Source organism: Triturus cristatus, chromosome 9 (genome assembly GCF_964204655.1).
Source record: "Triturus cristatus chromosome 9, aTriCri1.1, whole genome shotgun sequence".
NCBI classification, from domain to species: Eukaryota; Metazoa; Chordata; class Amphibia; order Caudata; family Salamandridae; genus Triturus; species Triturus cristatus.
In genome coordinates, this window is record NC_140592.1 from 733066361 (window position 1) to 733087747 (window position 21387).

General features: G+C 40.8%; 1 long non-coding RNA gene across 2 annotated transcripts in view; it reads right to left on the minus strand.

Annotated features, from left to right (window-relative positions):
• LOC146798643 (uncharacterized) overlaps positions 1 to 21387 on the minus strand; it is a 134313-nt gene that overhangs the window by 96009 nt on the left and 16917 nt on the right. The window contains exons 2-4 of one of the 2 annotated variants that reach the window (XR_014968740.1): positions 16333 to 16472; positions 10815 to 11030; positions 1000 to 1047 (exon numbers count right to left, since the gene is read on the minus strand). This is a non-coding gene — a long non-coding RNA (uncharacterized LOC146798643). The remainder of the gene's footprint in view (positions 1 to 999; positions 1048 to 10814; positions 11031 to 16332; positions 16473 to 21387) is intronic. The other variant, XR_014968739.1, reaches the window with a different exon arrangement.

The window sequence follows — 21387 nt, forward strand, 5'->3', positions numbered from 1 at the left end:
TTGATGGCACTACTTCTGCAGTTTTCTCCCCTATCCTTCCTTGTGTAAGACATTTGTTTTGTTTAAATTAGAAGTTCTTGCAGATTAAATCTGTACAAGGGGATAGCAGGGCAATCAAATTCACCTTCACAAATGCACAATTGCAATCCCAGTCAAACCGTTTCTGCTCCCTTTCACGGTTTCAGGGCCGATGGGAAACAAATCAGGAAGAGTTTAGTGGAACAGGCTAAATTGTCATCATTGTTTACATTGGGATCTGTTGGGCATCCATATAGTTAATTTGAGAAGGAAAGGGGAGGGGGATTCCTTCTACCTTTTCCTCCTCCAAGTGATGCTATCTCTTACTAAGGCAATGAAACTTTTATCACGATGGAACCTCTGGTTCTCTTACAAAGAATAAGGAAAGTAAGAGAGGGGTATATGTCGGAAAATGGTATGGCCGAGGCTTAATATAAAGTTTTGTGTCACTTCCCGTAGGGAACATATGTCATATCCTTCTATGTAAGGGCCAATAATTTTGTGGAAAGGTGGTACCTCTATTTCTTTTGCATCATGACTGTTAAGAAGAAATCCTCAGGAACGAAGTAATTCACAAGGAATATATTAAGTTTGAAGCATAAAGGCCAACACAGCATACACAGCCCGCACAGCTGCACTCGGCATCAAAGTATCTTCAACTGATCACTGATGACACCTGGGCATTCCATGAGTCATCAATGATGTAACTCAATAGAATGTGAAAACATGCAAATGAGATTAGGAGGAAGACATAACACATCTTCTCCCTTTAACATAAAAAAACATTACAAAAAAAATTAAACTGAAATAACAACACATTTTTCCTCTAAACAGTAGAATAATTCAAGAAAACAATTTAACTTATTCTTACACAACAATATAACAACTAATGAATAAAAGAAAACTAATCAATGACAAAATCCTTGAGATAATCCAGTGGTTTTACAATCCTACCGAATCTATTAACAAGGACATCTTTACCTTCAGATGGAGGTTCAGGGTCAGAAGAAGCCTCGTGTTCAATCAATTCTGAAGAACCAGAATCAAGAACATCATCATCAGAAATACAATCATTCTGTGCATTATCAATACAAATTTTATTCTCAACTTGTGCAGAATTAGATGAACACTCTAATTGGGTTGTAACATTGTAGACATCAATTTTTTCCTAAATTCATGTCGTCATGTATAGACTTTGACAAACGTTCAATTCCCACATCTTCCCCAACAAGCCAATGGAAATTCATGATTTGACTATCAGTTTGCTTTTCGTTCCATTTGTTGAGTTTATCATTGCACTTCACAACTCCACCAATATGCCAAATCTTACCATCAGATAATTTGACTGAATTCTTAAAGATTCCAACTACAGTGAAGGGTTTTGAGAATTTACATTGCCCTTTTCTCACTTTAAAAGGTAGTTTAACTCGTACTAGATCACCTACTTAAAAAATGATCTGTTTCGTGTTGCATTTTATGTCATAATAGTTCTTATGTTTCTCCTGATGTGATAATGTTTTCTTTTACATATTCAGGTGACCATTCTAATAACCGGGAATGTTTTATCTTTAGTGAATGGCACATGTCCCTTTATAATGGTAAAAGGACTATAACCTGTAACAGTAGGAGTAATACGGTACATCCAAACCATTTTCTTTATTCCTACTACCCAGTCTTGGTTCTTAAGGTTAGCTAATTGAATTGAATCTTTGATTACACGATTGAACCTTTCCACTTCGCCATTACTGCTAGGATGATAAATCGAAGTGACTCTGTGAGTTATAACATTGCGTTTCCAAAAATCTTCTATGAGATGACATTTGAATTGGACCCCATTATCTGTTATAATGACTTTGGGAAGGCCTTCCCTCTGGAACAAGTCATCTAAAAATTCGAGAACTGTGGATGAATCAGCTTTCTCTACTTCTTTAATTTCTGGCCATTTTGAAAAGTAGTCTACTGCGAATAAGATATACATGCTGGAATAACTTTTAGTGATGGGTCCAGTGATATCCATACCTAGAGTTTCCCAAGGCATCTCAGGACACAGCACATGACACAAGGGAGGAGTGTATGTTCTCAGAGATTGGGCAGAATCATTGCATGAAGAACATCTTCTTACTACTCTCTCCACTTCAGCATCTACTCCTGGCCACCAATATAATTCTCTGATACATTGTTTTGTTTTTACAATACCAAGGTGACCTTCATGACATAATTGGATGATCTTCATCCTTAAATCTTTTGGAGGAATTATTTTTTCTCCTCTTAATATGTTGCAAACTTTAAGGGATAATTCATCCCGTACTTCCCAAAATTGTTTGAGTTCTTCACAAAGCAATTTTTTAACTGGCCATCTATTGACAATACAATTTTAAACTTTATCAAGGAGTGCATCCTTGATCATAGATTCTTCCCATTCTTGAGGACTCAAACTAACGTTATGCCTCTTTAAATTTATTCCAGCTACTTGAAAATCATCTAAATTTTCTGTAGATGATTCCAATGTCAAAGGCAGTCTACTCAAACAATCAGCTACTTGGTTCTTAACTCCTGGGATATAGTATATGGTGTACATGTAATCCAAAAGACGAACAAACATTCTAGCTATTTTAGGAGTGGCATTCAATAATCCGTCAGAAGACAGAACTTTCACCAGAGGTTTGTGATCACACCTAACCTCCACATGATAACCCCAAATGAAACGCCTAAAATGTTCAAGTGTCCAAACCACTGCCAACGCTTCCCTTTCAATTACAGAATATCGCTCTTCAGCTGGAGATAGAGCTCTAGAAGCATATGCAACTGCCACTTCTTTCCCATTTTCTCTCTTTGTGATAGCACAGCACCTAATCCCTTTTGACTTGCATCAGTGGTAATGATGCAAGGCAAAAAAGGATCAAAGCCAACAAGTTCCTTAGCATCACAAAGTTCATTTTTAAGATCTAAGAAATCACGTTGCAGTATGTCTGACCACATGAAATAGATTTGCACTTTAACAATTGATGCATATTGAATGTCTTTTCAGAATTGTTTTTTACAAATGTGCTGTAAAATTCTATAAGCTCTAAAAAGGACCTCAATTCATCCTTATTCACAGGAGGAGGAGCATCTCTAATGCCATTCATTAGTTTAGATTTAGGTTTTATACCTTTTGCAGAAATGTCAAGACCTAAGTAATCTAATGAATCAACACCGAATTTACATTTAGACAATTCTGCAGTGAGACCTCTTTCTTTTAGTATTCTCAGAACAGAATCAATTCTCTTGTCATGTATAGATTTACTTTCACCCATTATGAGGATATCATCCTGAAAAAACAGTATACCAAGTAAATCATGGAATAATTTAAACATAAGTTTTTGAAACACTGCAGCCGCTGACGCGAGGCCAAACAGCATGTGTAAGAACCGGTAGCAACCTTGGGGAGTCATGAATGTGGTTAAACTTTTACTATCATGATGCAATGGAATTTGATGATGTGCTGATGTTAGGTCGATAACTGAAAACCATTGCATGCCTTTGGTAAGTGAAATTAACTCATTTATTTTAGGCAAGAGAAATCTTTCAACTACTATATTTTTCTTCAAAGACCTCAAGTCAATGCATAGGCGGACCTTGCCATTGGCCTTACGAGCTACTACTAATGGAGCAACCCAATTGGAAGCCTCTACCTCTTCAATGATTCCATCATCTAGTAAGCGTTTTAGCTCATTATTAACAATGACCTTTTGAGGTTTGCCGCTTTGTTGTGCTCCTTTCCTTTGTTGCTTTAATCGATCTGTAAGATTTGCCTATTCATAGAAAATGGCTGAAGCCTGGTGAGCTGAGAATAGGCACAACAAAATCTAGTTATTTTTGAGAGGTGGGTAAAAAATTGCGCTCCGCCAGCAGAATTCACAGAGTTTTGCACACTTTGTGTGCAGAGTTCCCGCAAAACTCTGCCGTATTGTGTTATTTTTTTTCTTGCGAGTGATCGCCAGCGTTAAGTTGGCAAGCGAGAATTTGCATCCCCCAACGCGATTTTCGGGTGCAAGAACACCTCCCAGCAAGATTTGTTAATGCAGGTGGTCGCAGCAGATCACGACTGTTCGGGCTAAGAAAGCTGCCACTTGAGTTAAAAAACCACTCGAGCAGCAAAAAGAATCAGCGCTCTTTGGCACGCTGCGTGGTGCCAGTCTTTGTGATTTTACAGCACAGAAAAAGCTTCTGGCACCAAAAATCAGTGCGAGCAGCGCAACGTGCTGAATTCTGCCCACAGAACTCCACGGAATCTTGTGGAGCTTTTACGTAACCCGTGGATTTTCGCTGAGTGAGACTCTGTGAGTTACGTCCAACCCTACTATTTTGTCACAGTGTGGTAAATAGAATACTGCCAGGTCCTGTTCAGGGAGCTACAAGTAGGGCCTACTGGCCACCAACTGTAGTGATTGAGGTAATTTGCCACTGGTGTCCTGGGTTCCCTCCTCCTATGGCTCCGCAAATTATGCTTAGTATGACACATTCCACACTAAGCTCTCTAGTAAGCAAGAGCATTCCATGAACGTAATGTGGCGAGAAAAGGGCTCAGAGATCAAAACCCAACCAGAACACACAAAAACATAATGTCTAACACAATGCATATCTTTAATGGAAAAAGAAAAGTACTTTAATCTCATAGCAGAACTAAATACTACACTATCTAATTGATATTTGTAAGAAATGCGTTTACTGGTTGAGGGGGTGGAAGCCCCACTCAGGCAACAACCACAATCACTGTCAGGGTGAACCACAAAAGTCACTAAATTAACCTATGCTTAGCCCTCTGGTAGCATGACACAAAGCAGTGAGACTTAACTTAGAGGCAATGTGTAAAGTATTTATGCAGCACACAAACAGCAAAAAAGTGAAAAAACAACAGGAGAAAAATCCCAAACCAATTTTGAAAAATACAGTATTATTTTTTAGAAATAACACAATACTACAGCAACAAAAATCCAATCAGTAGAAGTAGAGCTATTAAATTTAGAACTTTTAAGACAATATAGTGTCTAAAACAAAAGAAGCCACTCGTGGTCATCTGGTCATGCTATACCGGAGGAAAGTCACAATTTCAGACCGACTGCAATGGAGCACTGGTCGCATACAGGAACCAAGTTAGTCGCACTGAAAGAATTACCATCTCAAAGTCCTGCGCAAAGAGTCCCATTCGCGATGGAGGAAGCCATGAGGAGCAGAGACAGTGTCCGGATGGTCATCGCTCTAGTGCGAAGTGTAGGCCACTACGCAGACTGTGGTCGCTCTATCATGAATAGTCGGTTGGGCACCGCGAACAGTAATTGCTGTAGCACTAAGTGCAGCTCTCGCTATAGGATGAAGGCTGATCTTAACCGGAGCTTTATGTCGCAGACCGATGTTGGTGGTCATTTAATGGCAGAGTCTCTGCACGAAGGGGCCCCTCTTGAGAGGAGCTCTGACTGATGTCAGCCAAGTGTCAAAGACCTGGGAGGCACTTGTTAGGGATCAGGAACTTGCTCAAGCAGAGCTCAGAAGGTCAGTTACAAGTCCAGTCAAGTCCAGTTGCAGCAGGTCAGTTGGGAAGCCTCTGGAGCTTGTTATGTCCCTGCAGCTCAAACAAGAGGTCAACCATCTGATCCCTGGAGTCATCAGGTTAGCCTGGGATAAGGGTAAGTAGGTCCAGACTTTCTTCTCATAGAGTAAGGCAGTCCACAAGCCGCTGGGCAGTCCTCTGGCAGCAGGGTAGTTCTTCTGTAACGTACACAGATCTAGGAGTGTCCTAAAGAGTTGGTCTGAGGGTTCAATATTTATATCTGGTATCAGCAACCCTATCCTATCCATTCATCGGGTACTGGAAAGTTCTTCCCTCCCCGGTCAAGACTCCAAGAAGTCTGGGGTAACAAATGGATAATGTTGGTTTGTGTGTGCTGGAGACTAGCCCTATCTGTACTGTTCTGCACAGGATACGCCGCAGCCATTGGCAAAGGTTGCAGGTGCACTCCTTTATAGCCATGGAGTTTGCATACTTCACAAGTGCCATATGTCGGCACCAGTGAATTTGCCTTGAGTGGAGATTGTTTGTCAATGGCCTGTCCTTTGCTGAACATCATCCTGCCTGTGCTCGACAGTGTGGAACAGTCCCCACGACTAAGACCTCAAAAGAGGCACCAATAGATCCTGACACTCCTGTCAGGGCAAACTCCTGGATATTGCAGAACTCCTAACAAAAAGTATGGAGATGGCAGAGTCGGCTCAGAAATGTGGAGAGCAGGTGAGCCAGGAAGTTCTCTCTCGTTGGGCACAGAGGACTACCTACATGCTAAGCAACATTGACTGCGCTCTGCGTAGATGTTCAATCCTGTTGAGGCTTGATCCCAAGCTTGGGGAGCTGGCTGAGGCAGGTGTGAGTCAAAAGCAAACCTTTTTAGGGAGGCATTTATGAAGGCTCTCTCAAAGTTTGTCCAGGATTTTATGGCGCTGGATAGCACGCAGACATCTTTAAAGAGAGTCTTGGCCTCGAAGGTTTTCGGGTGGGCCGGACATGGCCGTGGGCACTCGTACAGCCTTGGCTTCAACTAAAATCCTTGAAGAAATCAAGGACCCATAAGGCCACACTGGTCGGATCAATGAGGGTTCAACCCCTTCTTATCCACAAAGGGCAAGTTCAATAGAGGTTGTGTCGGCAGAGGAACCAACAGCTCTCCAGTGTTCTTCCTTAGTAAAAGTGGGAAGCAAAGTGTTTTCACAAACTGCAGGAGATTTCCTCAGATACATGAGTGCTTCAAACAGTGAAGGGATTCAGAGTAGACTTCTAGGGTGAGACCGACCCCCATCGCCATCCCAAAGGACCTGAAAGAATTTGTCAGCCAAGATGTGATGAAATTAGAAGCCAAAGGAATTACAGAAAGATTGTTTCTTTATCCTAGAGGGTTCATCACCAACCTTTTTCTGGTGAAGAGAAAGAACAAGTGCGTCAGGCCAGTTATCAAACTATAAGAATTCAATGGAGGGTTGGTCTACAGATATTTCAAGATGGAGGGCATTCAGCTTTAGAGGAATACTCACAGGTAGGACAGTTGGATGATACTCCTCGTCCTGAAGGATATATAAGTATCAGTACCCATTTTCCCCCCTCACTGTTGATTCTTGAAATGTGTTTGAAGTGTTTCAAGTATGGGAGTTCAAGGTGCTTTGTTTAGTCTGTCTTTAGCCCAGTGGTGCTTTTCACAGCTCTTAAACCAGCATTAACCCGGTTATGAGCTCAGTGCTGCAGGTTAATCATATTCTTAGATGATAATGTCATCGCCCAAGACAGTAAAGTTCAGGTTGCCATATTCTTAATCGGATACTTTATTAATCAGCAGAAATCTTAGGTTTCACTATAGACTAAGACAGAGCAAAGCTGAAACTTCCTCTCAACAAGATAACGACAATAAAGAAAGAACTCCGAGCCGAAACGCTTCATGGCGGCACAGCGCAAAGAAATCTAAAATAAAAAAGTTTGCACAACAGAAAGAGGAGTCCGTTCCGTTTTTCCGATTCTGGAAACATTGAATCGCTAAGCAAAAAGGTTACCTGCAAAATAACAACAACAAAAAAAAATATATATATATATATATACTCCCATTATCTTTGGCGGAGCACTCGTAGACGGCTAGATATTGATTACGTTTGATGTATTCCGATGGTAATGAATTTATCAATTGCGACCAACATTGAAAACTAAGAGACATAGCAGATAGATGGCTTTATAATAATGTTTCATAAAAGTACAAATTGTGGTGTTTTTATGAAATGTCCATATATAGGAACATGATGCTATGTAAATATATGGCGATTTTAGAGTATAAACCCTTAAAATTGTACATAGAGTATGGCAATGCTATACAAGCAATACTATGTAATAATACGCCAAGATGGCGGCTCTTTTGTAATAATGTAGTCGTCCGTTTTCAATGTTAATGAAATCGCAAGGTTAATTTAAAAATACCAGTTTCCGGCAGTACCGGCAACATCGAAGAAGGCGTAAGCTGTGAGGAATAAACCTTTGCAACGGCCCCCACAAGTGCTGTTTTCCTCATGACAGAAGGAGAAGGGAGCATATATATATGTGTGTGTGTGTGTGTATATATATATATATATATATATGTATTTTTTTTTTTTTTTCACTGAAAAAACCAAAGGTTAGCTGAGTTAACTATAACTTGCGCACCCGCAATGCACTGCTTATGACCTCACATATTACATCACTCATGACATGGTCAGTGACATCATTGATGGCATCTCAAATGACTTCACTGATGACATCAACCAGTGACTGTGAGTGTTTTTAAAATGTTTATGAGTGTTATATATATATATATATATATATACCAAGGTGTATTAATGAGTCAGTGGGTGTATAAGTGTCTGTATTGATGATTCAGTAGGTGCATGACTGACTGCATAAGTGAATGATTAGGTGTTACAGTCAATGTATGGGTCACTGAGTAGGTTGTCTGATCTGAATGTCTGTATCAGTCTGTCAGATGGTGTCTAAGTGGCTGTATAGGTAGGTGAGTGGGTACATGAGTGGGTGTATAAGTGTCTGTGTGGGTGGGTGAGAGTGTGGGTGAGTGCCTGCATGGATGAGTGAGTGGGTAAGTCAGTGGGTGAATGGGTTAGTGTGTAAGAAAAGGGCTGTATAGGTGACTGAGTGTGTGGATGACTGTGTCGGTTAGTGAATGGATGTGCCGGTGGTATATGGGTGAGTAAGTGGATATGTGAAAGGTAGCTTGAGTATTGGAGTATATGGAAGTCTGTGTGAGTGAGGGATTGTGATAGTGGCAGTATGGTTTAGTGATTACATGTGTGAGGGGCTGTATGGGTAAGTGAGTATGTGTTAGTATCTGTATGAATAAGTGAGCGGGTATGTGTATATCTGTATAGGTGAGTAAATGGCTGTTTGATCCACTCTATAGGTGAGTAGGTGTGTGAGTAGCTCTATGAGTGACTGACAGTATGTGAGTGGCTGTATGGCTGTATGAGTAGACATAGCAGTGGCTGTATTAGTGAGTAAGTTGGTGTATGAGAGGTTGTATGGGTAACTGAGTGGATGTATGTGTAGACCTATGAATCAGCGAGTGGGTGTATAAGTACTGGTATGGGTGCATTAATGGTTTTGAGAATGGTAATGTGGAAGTTGGAGTGGGTGTCTGAAATTTTATATTGAGGTGTGAGTGGGTGCGTCAGAGATTCTGTGGATGATGTCATTTGAGATGCCATGAGTGATATCACTGACCATGTCATGAGTGATGTAATATGTGCATTACAGAGGTGTGAGTTATAGTTAGCTCAGCTAACTATAACTGCTGAATTTCTCTGGTTTTGTACGAGTGAAACTTGAGCCTAACTATAATGTCTCTGTAACCTTTGGTTTTTTTCAGTGAATTTCAAAGGTATGTTAAATTTGTTTTCCTAACTGTAAGCTGTACATTTTGAGAGTGAATGAGTGAGTCCCTCTATAGGTTGATGACTGGGTGTGTCAATGGCTGTATGGGTCTGTGAGGGAGTGTGTAATGTCTGGGTAATTACATAAGTACATGAGTAGTGCCTGGGTGATTGTATGGTTACATAGGTAGTGCCTGTGTGATTCTATGAGTGCAATTGCCAAGGACACACTGAGAATACCGGGTGTTTTTGGCAAAGTATAAAACACATATGTAGACATATTTTACATAAAGTTTCAGTGTAGATATTTAGTAAGGAACTAATTTAACTTTCCCCTTTGTATTCATTTGTTGAAATAACTACATTAAAAATGCATTTTCCTTCTGCACAGCAACACCAAAGGGCACACTGACATCAGTAGTCATGAATACAAATGACAAAGTGTAAAACAGATATATAGACGTATTTTACACAAACTTAGAGTCTAGCTGTTTAGTAACATATTGGTTTTACTTTAACAACACATTTGTAAAAAACAAGTTTAAAAAAATTACTTTCAACATATGAACTCATGCATAAAACATAACTACCAAACACCAATCAAACTACCCATTGTTACCCACACTCATGGGGAATGAGAAACTGCTGCAAAACTAGTGCAATACACAATCTGTGAAAAGACCCTCTCTAGAAGGACGAACAAAAAATATTCATGTGGGACGACGTCCATGTTATATCATCTAAAACCTATCAGAGAAAATGTCTCCAACTGTCGATCTGGCAGAGGGAAGCTGGAGGACCAGCTACATCAGTGGCAGCAGCAGCATTTCTAGGCCAGAAAGTCCCTTCAGAGGTGCAGACTACTACAATAGATATGGCTCCTGAGTTTTCAAGATTGGCCACATATTGCATGAACTGTAATGTTGTTATAAGTGCTGGTGATAGTGTGTTACAGCTATTTGCAATGCTGCAAAAAAATCATACTTGCTATTTTTTTCCCCTTTTATATGTTTAACACATTTCTCAGTGCACATTTTTTGAATTCCTCCCGTCCCAGTTGCCATTTATGTTACCATAAAAAAAGAAAAAACATGTTTTACAACTTAACAAAACCACCAAAAAAAGGAAAATTCAAAAACAAAACAGAAAATCATGTCACAGGGAAATATAGGAATATCATTGCATAATACACTTTTCAACTAAAAGAATAAGAAGAACACAACCATTTATTTATCCTGAACATTCTTTAAGAGGAGTTCATAGTGAGCAGATTAGCGCAATGCACAATATGTCACAGGACATTATCAAGTGGTACAAATAAAAAATATTCTTGCGGGACTACGTCCATGCTTTACCATCTTAAAACATACCATAGTAATAGTGTACAAGCAGCAAGAAGTCAACGCAAGGCTGAAGGACCCTCAACTTCAATAGCAGCCGCAACAACACCTGGGCAGAGAGTCCCATCAGAGGTCCAATCTCAACTTCAAAAATTGGCACCACAGTTTTCCCGGATAGCATCATACTGCATGGATTGTGGAGTTGTAGTGACTGCTGGAGAGCAGTCCATAACAGCCTTCGCAATGCTGTAAAGAATCATAAATGTTTTTATTTTTATTTTGGGCCCTTCATAGTTTTTCTACATTAGCAGGCATTTTATCTAAAATCTATGTAGTGTTTATTTTATTATCCTCTAATTTACTGTAACACTACTAACATATAACTTGCCGTATGAACAAGTCAAAGCGTTCCTCTACAAATAAATACACAGCTAACTTTTGCCAGTTATCATTATTTACGGTTTCACTTTTTAAGTACAAGTCAACAGTCTGTGTCTTAATCTTCAATTGAGTGCATCGACAACATATACAAACATACTCTGGTTTTTGAGACCACACTGTGTTAAATTTTGTAATCTCCTTTTCAAAACTATCAACTGTAATATCTTTGACCTGTTCTGAAACTCCTCCTCTTAACAACTCTTGACTTTCCGGAGAATCCTGCTCTGGAACAAAGAAATGAAACTGCACATCATCACAAACCTTTTCTACGTCTGCCACATTACCATGCATAAGTGCTCTATTAATTTCTACTAAACACAGGTGGTTTCACATAGTACAGCCTCCTAACTAAAGTTGTTTTTTTTAAAACGTTATTTACCATTTTATTACAATTCTGCAATACATCTCGAGGGCTCACATTCATTAGTACATTGGCATGAGAATACAAAGGTATATGGTCACAGAAGTCATGTCGTCAAGGCCGCAATAAACAAGAAGCAATGTCAAGGTGTGCAGGTGTAATCTAAATGGTATGTATGGTCCACACTTCCAAAATGGTAGTAGTTTGGGGCATGTCCATGAAAGGTGGGCAAAGTCCGTGTATGGGGTGTTACATTTGCGATTATTATGCAGTCTGGTAGGGTCAAGTCTATAGGATCTGGTGAAATACATTCTACGCAAAAACTTAAAATGCAGTAGCTTGTGCCAGCTATTCAAAGAGACTTCTCTTGTTACCGTGCAACATTTGGTCCATTGGTCATCTGTGATGTGGTGACCTAAATCAGCCTCCCAGTCTGCGAATTTTGTCGTCCTGTACAGGGATTATCTCGGAACAGGCTTTGTACAGTTTGGATATAAGATGGATTCCATCTTGACTTTCAATGATTGTGGACAAAGGGGTGAACGAATCTGGTTCTAAGGGAAAGCCGGGCAGAGATGCCCAAAGTGCCGATCTGACTCTCCCAAGAACAAAGCGATCCGTGAGGGTGGTATCATGGAAGCGGTCTTCATCTGTAGTAGAAAAGGTGTGCTCACCGGGGTATAAGTCCCCCAGTTTGGTAATGGAAAATTTTGCCAAGGTTCACTGCACAAATTTCTCTCCCGTGATTGGTAACCAGGGAAGCGGCAGTGCCGAGGAGTAAAGTGTGGATGTGCCTGGTGATCCGCTTCAGTTTCTCCCACGCCCAGCTTGTGGTGGAAACCGTTTGTATGTCATTGGGGTCTCTGGGTATCCCCTTGGGCAGCACTGTTAAGAGCGTGTCCGGTAGTCCCAGATCTGCTTCAGGGCAGAGATACGCGATCCTAGCGTTGGGATGGAACCAGGCGAAGGCGTAACTACATTGGGCCACTAGATAATAAAACTGTAGATCAGGCACCCTGAACCCCCCTCTCTCATATGGAAGGACCAAGATCTGCCAGCGTACCCGGGGATGTTTACCTCCCCAGACCAATTTTACAAGATGCGAACGCAATGTAAAGAAGAAACTGTTAGGGAGGGGAATGAGGATGTTGTTAAAAAGATATAAAAATGTAGGAAGCACGATCATTTTGATGAGGGCCACTATGCCAGCGATCGAGAGTGGTAATTGTAACCATCGCTCCCCCTGCACCTCCAGGGCGTTGATGGCTTGGCCATAATTTAGGCAGATAACGTGAGCCGTGTCCAGGTGAATATGAATGCCCAGGTATTTAACGGAGTCCGTGCACCATTCAAGGGGGAATTCACAGTCCCATTGCAATGTGCCAGGGGTTAAAGGAAAAATAACTGACTTATGCCAGTTGATGACCAGGCCAGAGTACTTTCCAAATAGAGTTATTTCCCTGATAAGGGGTTCCAGGTTGACGCCTGGCTCTCGAACATAAAGGATGGTGTCATCCGCATAGAGGGATGCCAACAAGGGGCCCGTGTTGAATTGGAGTCCCCTTTGCAAATGTCTCTCTTGGAAATGGCGGGTTAGGAGGTCCATTGCAAGTATAAACAATAACGGGAACAGAGGACAGCCTTGACGAGTGCCGCGGGACAGAGCAAAGGGTTGGGAAATGATGCCATTTAGGCGGAGTCTCGCTGTGGGGTGATTGTATAATAATTCTGTGGTGGCAATGAATCCCATTGGCATGCCCATTAGGCGCATGATAGACACAAAAAAGGACCACTCAAGAGAATCAAACACTTTCTCCGTGTCTAATAAAATGGCGGCAGCTGGGACCTCAGGGTTGATCCTGTGGAGCACCGAGAATAGCGTTCTAAGATTCAGGGAGGTGGAGCGATGGGGCCGGGGAGATAATGAATTCCATCAGGAGGGAGGAGCGCATGGCTTTTTTAGTCTAAATTGAGAAAGGACAGGGGTGATATGACCCACATAATGACGGGTCCCTGCCCGGTTTGGGGAGGGGGATAGTGACAGCCTCGTGGAAGGTAGGGGGTAGGATCTGCCTCTTAAGTGCTTCGGCATAGACCTCGATCAGCTGAGGCACCAGGAGGTCTTTGTATGCCTTGTAGAAATCCCCAGTGAAGCCGTCCAGGCCAGGGGCAGAGGATCCACGAATGGCCTCAATGGCGTTAGTGACGTCTTCAAGTGAGATTGGTTCAGCGAGGAAGTCCTGCATATGTTTCTCTAGGTACACCAAACCAATTTCCGAGAGGTAGTTTTCCTGTGCCGTGGAATCTTGCCCTAGTCTTGAGGTGTATAATATGGTGTAATAATCAAGGAATTTGTCGCGGATCTGGGAGGTAGATGTAAGCATCTGACCAGTGGAGGAGTTCAGTTTGGTGATGTAGGCTTTGTTGTATGGGGGCCAGAGCAACTGTGCCAGGACTCGGCCCGGTCGCTCTCCTTCGCCATAGCGCCTTGCGAATAAATATTTGCCTAGAAACAGTATTTCCTGGTCAGCAGTCTCTTTGTATTCGGCAATGAGGGCAAGTCGGCGATTTGTCAACTCTTGTGTTGGGCTACTAGTTGTGTCGCTATCTACATCTTTTAAGTCATGCTCAAGGCGAGAGAGAGTTGAATGGAGAGCTTTTAGGACTCCGGCGTGCTAGGCGATGCCGACCCCCCCTAATGTATGCCTTAAAACCCTCTTACAAAACTGCCCAGGAGTCTACTGAGCCCGTATTATTCGTGAAATATTCTTAAATCGCCTCGTATACCTCCGAGTGAAAGAGGTCATCATTGAGGACCTGACCGGGAAAGCGCCATTGTCGCTTGTATCCATTGGGTCTGGGCACCTTAAGAAGAAGTTTAACCGGGGAGTGATCTGAATATATTCTCGGAAGTGTAACAATGGATTGGTACCAGCAGGAGATGCCAGGGCAGAGCAACCAATAATCTATCCTGGTCCAGGTGTTGTGGTAGCCAGAGTAATGCGTATATTCAGTGCTGGAGGGGTTACGTGCTCGCCTTAGGTCGAAGTCTAATCTTCTGCAGTAAAACAGCTTTCCCCCACGCCACCCCCCACCCAACCTCATCTTGAAGGAAGCGAGGCAAAACCCAAGTCGAACAATGAAGCGTGATATACCAATAGACTTTAAACTGGAATGAAGGAACCCTAACTCGGTACATCCGTATCCCTAGAAACAAACCAAAGGTGTATACCATGAGGGGTGGCAACGCCACGCCAGTCGGTCAGCCATTAGAAACAGTATGAAGTGATGAACATGAATATCCCAAACTAGTTATGTCATCATCGCGTCGCCGTGCAGGAAGGGTCAGTTAGCCAGTGCCCGCACTTCAGAACAGTTCCATGCTTGCATTAGAGCCGCTGCTCTGGGGAGAGGATCTGGTCTCAACGGCAATCGCCTGGTTATTGTTCTGCTTGTATGTGTGGCAGAATTCTTGCGCCTCCGTGTCAAAAATGCGTGACCGGCCGTTGATATCGACTCGCTGCCTAGCCGGGTAAAGAATACCATATTTCAGTCCCAAGTTCCTGAGGGTGGCCTTGCTCCCGTTGTATTTACAGCATGCTTCTTGAACCACGATCGTGAAATCCAGATAGAGCGCTATTTTGGAGCCTTGCCATATAGTGTCCTCCTTTTCTTTGGCGAGACGCAATGCTGTGTCACGGTCGCGAACGTTCATGATGCGGGCGATGATCGGCATTGATGGGAAACCCGGGTTGGGCCAGGGGCCCAACGTGCGGTGTGCGTGCTCCACCACGAAGCCAGGGGTGAAGGACTCCCTCCCAAACATGTCAGAAAGCAAGGTCTCAACAAAGAGGCCCAGGTGGCCCGTTGCAGTAGTCTCCGGCACCCCTAGCCTCCTAACTAAACTTCACATTGTTGAGTGGTGTACAGCTAACATCCTGAAATGATTAAAGGTGCTACAGAGTGTCTCTGCAAATTTGTATGCTTTCTAATCTTGCAAGCATCCAATCCTTGTAAAGTACTTATTTTGTGTTTTGAACTTCACCTTAGAAAGATATGTAGACATTTCCTTAATATATCAATGGATTGCTGTTGAATACTACAAACATTACTACTATTCCATTTCTATACAGGCGCCTGACAGCGCCTTCCTTCTTCATGTTCTTCAATAACTTCTTCCACCTTTGTAGGTACTATCACCTCTTTCGCTATAGGAGTGCCATTCTTCATTTCATAACATCGTCCTCTGTAACCAATAGCATGAACTGATCCATTATCTTGGAGATAGCTTTCTTCATTAAAGAAAGACTCTGTGCTAGAAATATGTATGCATTCTCTACTAAAAACTGTACAACAGCTATCTTCTCCGGCACAACCCCCTTTTGTCAAGAGTCTTCATTCTATTTATAATCAAAATAAAAAGCTTCACCTTCAAAGCAAAGGCCTTTTCAACTAATCTCTCAACTTGTTCTTTCTGTTTCAGTGCATGTCTCCTTCTTCTATACTTCTTCATGTTTCACAGTAGATTTTTAACGAATCTATTACGAAACATTCTGGCTCTGATTACCTTAAACTGCTCCTGTCTCCTGGTTAAGGTGTGTCCATCTTTGTTACATTCTTTCCTGTTCTTGTTATATAGATTTTGTCCATTGTTAATCTTTCTCATAGTTTGAATTTTACTTTCATTATTTAATAATCTTTGGAAATGTTCACATATATTTTTAAGAAATTACTTTGTCCTCTTACCGATAGCTTTTTTTGATCACCACTTTATCATCATTTTGCCCATCTTGAGTCTCAGTTCTGCATATATACTGTAGTTGCTTCTATTCCATTTCCCTCCCAGCTTTTGTAGGCAATCTGTCTATAATTATGCAGCTATTGTTCTGTAATAAAAATTACTATATTTGATATTTTTTTCGAGCCAATGTGCCAACTACTTTACTTCTGACTTACATATAATACAAAACCAGTTTTTATGTTATGTTGCAGTTTTAAATCTATAAATTAACCTACCTACATAACTACAAGCACTTTCTTCAATGTACCAAACCAAAACACAAATCTTCATTTATTAGTTACCTTTTAATATTATAGCACCCTCCCCTATAACACAGCTGCACCATATCTCAGTTCTCACTTTTACACGCTAAAAGACCACTCTATCCCTTATGTACTCAACTTTAAAATAAACATCAACCAAAGTGTAAAAGTACATTCAGTGTCTCAATGCTGTAAATCCAAAAACACAACATAAGAGCTATTTCTGTGACTCTCTACCACTGTGTCACTGGTACATTTAGTCTTTCAATACTTTTCTACTTAGATGTGTCAAATCTGCACAGTAATCTCTTATCACAGCATATAGCTCACTAATTCTTCCGAGTACATGCAAATAGTAGGTGACAGGTTACATATATAATTCACCAGAATGTTCTAAAAGAGTACATATACCTCACTAAAACTTGTAAATACATGTGTTTCTGGTTGAGTCCAACAATATTCCCTGGATGGTTGGATGAGTGCATAGATAGTGCTTAGGTGATTCCCTCAGAATATAGGTAGTGCCTGCCGATTCCCCGAGTATGTAGGAACTACATTGGTGGTCTCATATCTGCATAGTTAGTACCTGTGTACTCGCATGACTATATTGCTACTGTCTGGGTCATTGGATGAATGCATGGGTGTTGTTTGTGTAGCTCAATGAGTACATAATTAGTGCCTGCATGATTGGAAGAGTGCATGTGTAGTGACTGGATAATTTAATAAGTCTGGATATCACTTGATATATAAATACATCGCTCTTTAAGAGTATACATTGCTCTGTTATTCAGGGTGCACATGCATCAGTAAGTTTTTTAAATCGAAAACAAAAATTATCACTTTTTCAAAGCACAAAACCCTTTCTTAATGGCATACCAACATAGTTTTGCAAATATGTCTTGTCTCGTTAAAACATGTAGTCAGCATTTCTCAAAGAAAAGTTACACGCCAAATGAAGCTAGCACAAGAACTCTCAAGAGACATTCTGCACTATTAACCCTACTCAGTTTTCAACATAGAATGTTTAAAGAAATACACCACCCTCAACATATACATGAAATTTTCTATAGCCTTAAAGAACATAGATCACCATGTAAACATATAAGTGATTTCATAATACCTTCAGGCCATCTTTCCAAAAATATATAGTTCTTAATCTTTAAGTAAACTCAAGAGTCTCATCGTACACATAACTATATGCAACCACAAAAAGCATATCTCACCATCTAAGTATATGCAAACCGGTCATATAAGTTAAAACTACATTGACAAACACTTCCTAATACACACCTAACAAGTATTCCTATTTTATCATTCAAATACAGACGCAGCATATTTTCTTATCTTTTATGTCTGACTACACTTCTCCTGTTTAATAATGTGACTAAAACTACCACAACTCACACAATACAATTATTATATAAGCATCTATTCTGCACATAATGTTTAGACATTTAAAACATCGTCATTTTTAAAGACATTGCTCATGGTCATTTTCAACAGTACTAACACCTTAAACACATACCCACAGCAATATACAGTTCATCTGATATATATTCTTCTATATCACTGTGATATTCTTTTAATCAAACTCCCATATACATGTTCATTTCTAATGTACATGTTTTAAATAATTAAAAAGTTATATACATACCAGTGAATTGAGTTTGTAGATTATATTGTTGTTTTAGATCTTTCTGGAGAGGTTTGACACTGTTAAGATTTGTAAAAACTAAGCACAAAAATGGTACAACAACTCTCATAGGAAGCAACTATAAAATGGTAACTTCTTCAACTTTCCACTGTATGAGCATGAGAAAGGCAACAAATGAAATCATGTCTTTCATTTTAGACTACTGCATCTCCACTTGTGAATAGTTAGCATCTGTTAACCCTTTCCCTCTGTTTCAAATGAGGTTCCTGTCTCCAAGTGTTTGCAATGTTTTTGCGATCATCGCAGAATAATCGCAAAAAAAAAAAAATGGGAGTCCAAACCGATAGTTAGCTTCCTTTTTTTTAGTTACAAATTGAACAGTTTATTACATAGTCCTGAGTTGTTAACTCCTCAACTTTAAAATAAATGTTCTGTCTCTTTGACACCCTTCCCTCCAGGGCTTTAAGTGGGCCGGGTCCTACCGGTGCTCAGCACTAGCAGTTCTAAAAGCAGGTGCTGAGACGGGTCTCTGTCAGGCTCTCCATTTTTGCCTTCGCCATCGGGGAGACAAAAAAAATATCAACTCTGCAGCAGTACTGCCCTTCACTGCCTTTGATGTAACTTCAAAGAGACTTGTTATAGTTCTTTCATAGTCCCATATTGTCAGTACTGAAGCATTTTCAATGTTATATACAACAAAGCTGTAATTGGTGCTTATTTATCATATGCAACTAACAACCATTGACAAAGCCAATAGTCCTTGCTTGTTGTAGGTGTAATGTTGCGTGTTGTATTATATATCTGGATGGAGACAGAAGGAGCAAAATACCAGTCGGGCGGCACACTATGCTAGGCACAAATTTGTAGCTTGCGTGTTTTTAAGCCACGCCCCTAATTACATTGGCCACGCCCCTTTGAGAGACCCCCAGTTTTTTATCCCACTTAAAGCCCTGCTTCCCCGCCAATACACTCTTAGCTCAGTGTACCTAGCAACCCAGTGGAACCAGTAGGTCACAAGTTCACAGCGCATTCTAGAAGGAACGTGCTACTTCCAAATGCGATACAGCAGGTGTAGTTTACTCCACAGATTCGAAAGCATTTCCATGTCTGTATTACATTTCTTTTTTTAAACAACAGCCAATAATAGAACTTCTTGCTAAGGAATCCAACACACTACCTAATTGTATTCACTTTCATGCTGCCAGCATCCAATAAAATATATAATTTTTTTAAGCACCTCCATTTTAACTGCTTTTCATTTGGAAAACTACCTAATTTAGATCCAGCCTTCTCTTGGCTGCTATTGCTACTTCACTTCAGAATGTTTAGAGTGTGGATTGTGGGCCACAGCTATGTCTTTTGGGCTGAGAGGCTGCAAAAAAACAAGGTATTGACAGGATTACTTGGTTTGGCTAGAGAGGGTTAAAATGTCATCAGTTGCTGGCATTGGTTAAATCAATTAAGGATTGCCGAGCTTCTCACCTCATGATTGTGCACTTTGGTGGCAATGACCTAGGCACATTAACTGGGGTAGGGCTGGAAATCCTAATGAAAGATACCTTTGCAGAACTGGTGACACTTTTCCCTCACACTGTCTTGGTGTACTCTAATATAGGCCTAAGACAGAAATGGAAGTGGTTAAATCAATTCTATCCACAGATTGGCAAAGCCAGGAAACATGTTAATAAAACTGTTTCTGTGTTCCCCAGAGACCATTGCATGGGCTGTATCTATAACAATATCTGTGTTTTGACATGCATGGAATTTATAGAAATGATGGAGTGCACTTTACAGACAAAGGAAACGGGGTGCTTCTAAATAAACTCTGCATCCGTTGTTATGTGTAGCTGTCATATACACACAATGAAAACAAAGTCTCTTGTCAGAGCCACCCTAGTACCAGAAATAGTGTTCATTTTTTTTTCTAAATATCCTTTTTTTTAGTTTTGGGGAATCTTCGTGATGATGTCGCGATAGTCGCAAATAACTAGCGAAATGGCAAAACAAAAGCAGACATTCAACCGCCACCAGCGCATCCACAAATTTTAACTAAAAAAATCCATTCTAAACATTGTGCTACACATATTACCATATACATGCTTCTTTAAAAACATGTTTAAACTCATGTTTATGTACAAAGTTTCTTTAAAATCCATCTTTGAAACCTATTTTCAGTTTTCGCGGTTATTCGCTAATTCGCAATGAAGCAGTTAACTGCGAAGAATGCGCCTTTTTCATAAAGTAAAAAACACATATAAACACACATTACAGTATTTTACACACTAGGGGGTTATTACTGTACACTTAAAACTCATGTTTTTCTAGTGTATTTCTAGAACAATCATCTCTAAAACCTATTTTCTGTTTTCGTTGTGAGGCCCGAGATCGCAATGACGTCGGTAATCGCAATCCCCACGGATACAGCGCAAACGCGGAAAGCAAAAACAGGAATTCAATAGCCAGGCTCCACCAGCGGCCCATACTCAGCTGGACTCCCCTCACTACCGATGACACCCTAAAGAGCATCCACTTCGGGGCACCCTCGAACCCCTGCCTGCATTACATCTTCAACAGAGGAAGCACCACCATCACCCCCGAGCTCTGCTGCACTATCAACAGCTCCATCAACTCCGCCATCTTCCTGGAAGACTGGAAACACCCAGCGATCATCATCCCTTTGCTGAAGATGCCCTCTGCCAACTCGAAGGACCTCAAGAATTTCAGACCCATCTCACTCCTCTCCTTACCAGGCAAGGTGTGGGAAGCTGGACCAGTAGATGATGTACACTAATGTCAGTGGGCACATTGCACCAGTCCAACCAACCCTTATTGTGATTTAAGATGTCTTCGAAAACCGTAGAAAGTTCTCCAAGTGGTAGCTGTGGAGAGCAGCCTTCAGGCTTAGTCCAGAAGGAGTGTAAAGCAGCTTGTTTTACTGGAATGCAATCTTATAGTATAGATTAAGTGGGGGGAAAAAACACAAGGTTTTTTTTAAAATATGCATTTATTATATAATACTCTCTAACATGATTAGATATCTCCTACCTGCAGATAAATACAATGTACACAATACTTTGCAAAGAAACACAGTAAATAGCACAGAA